Genomic DNA, 5,400 nt, shown 5'->3' on the forward strand with positions numbered 1-5,400 from the left:
CATATGGCGTCTTTTCCAAGCAAGATTCTTAACAGTCTTTTGCCCCTATAGAATATGAATCATTCTTTTAAAAAATATAATTATTGTGAACTTGCTAGGTATCTATACATTGTTAAACATTTCTTCAATGATATACATCTGCACTAACTGTCAAAAGCTTGGCTTTTGATATCTTTACTAAACAACTTTATGGATATACATAACAGATGCAGTCAATGACTGAACTCTTATAATTTCATCAGAATTCAAATGTATTGTAGCCAGCATGTACTGTGGTTTGAGTGTTGGACTAAGACTCTGGGAGATCAGGGTTCAAATCCTGACTCAGCCTAGAGACACTGATTGACCTTGGGGAAGTCACACTCTTTCAGTCACAGAGGAAGGCAATGGCAATCCCCATCAGAAAAATCTTGTAAAAAACCCCAATATGATGGGTTTCTTTTAGGGTCACCATAAGTCAGATATGACTTGAAGGGACACAAGAGCAGCAGGAGCAGCAGCAGCAGCAGCCGCAACAGCAACAACAATAACAACAACAACATGTATTGGCAACTTTTTATGAGAACCAGCTGAATTAAAAACAGCTGATTTAAAACAATATTTTAGTATTCTCCTAAGCAGTTTGATGGAAGTAACATAAAGTGTCCACATAGTTGCTGGAATCACAAGTGGGTGACATAATATTAATAGGATAGGAAGAAGAAAGGTGGAAAACATAGGCTTACATCTGATTGTTAGTTCCAATGGAACATCCATGGGTGATGATTTACCAAGTTCTTATTGACTGAATGGGTCTACTCTAGTTAGGACCAACAACTGGATTTAGGCAAAAGTATCTAAGGGATTTGTTTCTCCGCAGCTGCTAAAAATCAGATTAGCCTGTTTTCCTAGGTTGTCACCTAGATGAGATTGATATGCCACTAAGAGATATGGGCCAGAAAAGCTCTCTTCATCAACCATACCTTCTGAGGCTCCATATCAAGAAAGGATCATTCTAGAAGCAAGAAATGCTCAAATTATTGAGACTAAACATTAGGTTTCACCTAAGCTCCTTCATGAACAACATACATATTTACACAAGAATAATATATAATAATACATATTATGCGTAGATTTCAGTCTGTGTTCCTAAGCAATCCAAAAACTTCTCTTAACTTTGAAGACTTTTCAAACATGACACTCAATTTATAGAATATTATCTCCAGGTAGCCCTGCTTGGCATCAACATTGTTATCGTTTGCATACTGCATGAAAATACTTTTATTCTTTTAGACTTTCCAATTTTAGCCACTGTAAAGTCTTTCTCATTGCTTTGTGTTACTCTACTGTTTATTAGTTATCAGATTTTTTTTAATTGTTTTTAATATTTTAACTGTAAACCACACTGGGACTTCTACCAATGAATTATTATATATAAAGATTTTAAACAAATACCTGGTCATCTTGTATGTATTATACTGACCAGTAACAGAAGTTTTCTGTGTAATGAACAGATGATCATAGCAGTTAAACTGGTCCCAAACGACATTATTTCTGCAGTGCAGATTAAATTGTAGATGTTAGATGAATCACTCTGAGGACAGCATTCTACAGAAAAGATAACATTACTGAAAACTCTCTGTTTTATAACCAGCTATCTAATATGAGAATATGTACAATAGTCTTGTTACACACAATGTTATTACACACACACACACACACACACACACCCATATACTACACACTGTCAGTAAATTGATTGATGAGTTGATCAACTGATCAATCGATTGATGGATGGATCCATTGAGACATCCATCCATCCATCCATCCATCCATCCATCCATCCATCCATCCATCCATATCTTACCTTTCTCCCAGGCTGGAATTCAAGGTGGTAAACCGAAAGGTAGATAATATAATAAAACACATATAGTTAAAATATACAACATTAAGGCTAAAACAGTATTAAATAACAACAGAATTAAAACCAATTAAAATCTTACTTTAAAACAGATTAAAAACAGTCCAGCATCCTAAAAGCCCACCCCGCCCCGCCATTTTTTTTTGGTTAAGATCAGTTTCCAAAGGCTTGCTGGAAAAATAAAGATTTTAACCTGTTGCAGAAAGGAAAACAAAGAAGGAGCCATCCTAGCTAGGGAAGGAATTCCAAAGTGTGGAAACAATTTCAGAGAAGGCCTTCTCCTATGTTCCTACCAACTGGGCCTGTGAAGGCAGTGGGACAGAGAGAAGTGCCTCTCTTGCAGATCTTAAAGCTCAGAAAGGCTCATCTGGGAAGATACACTTCTTCAAATAGTCTGAACCTCAGCCTGAGTTATAGAGGGATTTATAGGACAAAACCAGCACTTGTGCTGGAAACAGACCAGCTGCCATGGAGTTGTTGCAACAAGGGAGTTGTCTGGTCCCTGTAACCAGCGTATGCTAACCAATCTGGCTGCAGCTCTCTGGACCAGTTCAACTTTCAAACATTCTTCAAAAGCAGCACCAGACAGAGTGCATTATAGTAATCCAGTTGGGATGTAACTAAGGAATGTGTCACTATGGCCAAGACAGATGTCTCAAGGAACTGAGACAGGTGAGGCACTAGCTTTAATTGTGGAAATAGACTCCTGGCCACCACAAAAACCTTAGCAGCCAGGCCATGGCTGAATTCAGGAGTACACCCAAATATAATAATACTTAATAGTTTGTACTGTTTTGACATTTTGTTCAAATGAGAGGCAGTACAAAAATTTTTCCAACTAGCCAGCCAACCAATCAACCCACAATATGTTATATGAACAACCAGTTGAGTGAATTTCTCAGAACAATCCTAATAAGAGGTGTAAATGGCCCAATATAGACGGTGCAGAAGCACCGTCCTAGGGCCAAAACTAGGGCTGGGGAGCATGCAGCAACCACATGCTCCCCAACCCTAGTTCGTATGGATGGTGCCATTTTGAAGGTGTGCCGGCCATACACAGCGTGGGACGATGGCGTCACCCATGCGCCACCTCCACATGCTTGCAGCGCCCTATGTCCACACGCTTGCGGAGCTCCTTTTGAGTGTGCACTTCGTTCCCGCGGCAACTAAATTTTTACCATCTTTTACCATTTTACCACTTTTACCATTCTTAGGCAAGGTAATTGAGAGGGCAGTTGCCACTCGACTCTAAGCAGTCTTGGAAGAAATGGATTTTCTAGATCCATTTCAAACTGGATTTAGGACGGGTTATGGAGTTGAGACAGCCATGGTCGCCTTAGTCGATGATCTCTGGGCATCGACAGGGGACGTGTGACCCAAGTGGTGCTCTTAGACCTCTCAGCGGCCTTTGATACCATTGACCTTGGTATCCTTCTGGAACGTCTGGGAGAGTTGGGTATTGGGGGCAGATTCCAGATAGTGTTGCTTGGGGACAGTTGTTCGGCCAAGAAGGAGCTCAAGTTGGGCATCCCTCAAGGTGCAATTCTGTCCCCAATGCTGTTCAACATTTACATAAAGCCGCTGGCTGAGATCATCTGGAGACATGGGGCAGGGTGTTATCAGTATGCTGATGACACCCAAATACATTTCTCCATGTCTCAGACTGATGCAGTGAATAAGGATGGCATCTCTCCTCTGAATGCCTGTCTTAATGCGGTAATGGACTGGATGAGGGAAAACAAACTTAAATTGAATCCAGGTAAGACGGAGGTATGTGTAATAGGAACCCCTAATCTGGGAATGGAGTTATGCCAGCCAGTTCTGGATGGGGTCACACATCCCCTGAAGGACTCTGTCTGCAGTTTGGGGGTGCTCCTTGACTCGTCTCTTCAGCTGACAGCTCAGGTGGATGCGACGGTCAGAAGCACTTGCTATCAGCGTTAGCTAATACGCCAGCTGCACCCCTTCCTGGAGCAGGGAGACCTTGAAACAGTAGTACATGCACTGGTAACCTCTTGACTCGACTTCTGTAATGCGCTCTACATGGGGCTACCCTCGTGCCAAGTTCAGAAACTTCAATTGGTACATAAATATGGCAACCAGGCTGGTCACAGGCACATCCAGAACTGCCCATATTACACTGGTTTTAAAATCTCTCCACTGGCTGCCTATCAGTTTCCGGGCGCAGTACAAGGTGTTGGTTCTAACCTTTAAAGCCCTACATGGCTTGGGTCCTGACTCTTTGCAGGAGTGCCTACTTCCATACAATCCATCCCGCACACTTTGGTCCTCTGGGAAGAGTCTGCTATAATCTAAGAAGACCAGACTTTCAGCGGTGACCCAGAGGACCTTCTCATCAGCTACTCCCAGGCTCTGGAACGACCTGCCGGACGAGATCTTGGAAGCCTCTAAAAAAGCTATTAAGAAGGATCTCTTCCGGCAGGCCTTTCCAGACTATGTTAGATCCATTAGACTTGCCTCCCACCTCTAAAGATACCTCTATTGTTCTGATATCAAAATTGATTTATACCATCCCCCCATCCTCCTTTCATTTCTTGTGCTAATCTGCCCAAAATTTTAGTGTATTCCTATTGGACAGTTCTAAATTTGGATGTTTAATCTCTTTATGGGTTGATCACTGTTTTTATGATGGGGGAGGGTTAGGCTTTGGGGTTTTTTAAATTGTAATTTTTAATAGTTTGATGTTTTAACTATACTGTTGGAATCTGCTTTGATTCCTTTGTGAAAAAGTGGAATACAAATTATTATTATTATTATTATTATTATTTTATATGGTAGGTGTTTGTATTGCCAGATGGTTTGAGACCAACAGAAAATTCTGTTTTTAACCCTTAAATCCCTTGTTGGCCTGAACTTTCACTGCAAGAGTTCTATCCATCGATTCATCCTGGACATGAATTGTCTGGCTGATGTCAAACTTAGAATTGTCTGGCTGATGTCAAGCTGTATGATTCAATCCTACAGTGTAATATGTATTTAATATATCTCAGTATCTCATATTCGATCAGCTCAGTCAAAGTTGTCAACTCTGACCATTTGTTGATCAGTATCCGTGTTCTGAAAAAAGCCATCTGCACCCTGCTACTGTACATCTGTTGATTTATATGTATTAGAATATGGTCAATCTCAGAACTACCCAGAAAACAAAGAGGTGATTCATGGGTTATGGAGAGGGAGGAACCACAAACCTAAAATTATTAGACTCTTATTATAGTTTAGAAATAGCTTAAGAATGGTTTCTGCTGAAAAATTTCATGGTACATGATCTTTCTGTTGGTGTTTGTTGACCATATGTTTCATACACAAGATGTGGGTAACTGCAACATATCACACAGGCAAGACTTCTGTATGTATGTTTGGCTGTATATATAATGGTTAGGGAAAAGTATATTACCATTTAAGTAGAGGGCCTGTACCTGTGGTCCAACTAGAAAGCTTATCTCATTTTGGCAATGGTTTTAGAAGACACAACATAAAAA

Source organism: Sceloporus occidentalis, unplaced genomic scaffold, assembly GCF_023333645.1.
Source record: "Sceloporus occidentalis isolate IW3139 unplaced genomic scaffold, rSceOcc1.0.p SCAF_3, whole genome shotgun sequence".
In the NCBI taxonomy this organism is placed as follows: Eukaryota; Metazoa; Chordata; class Lepidosauria; order Squamata; family Phrynosomatidae; genus Sceloporus; species Sceloporus occidentalis.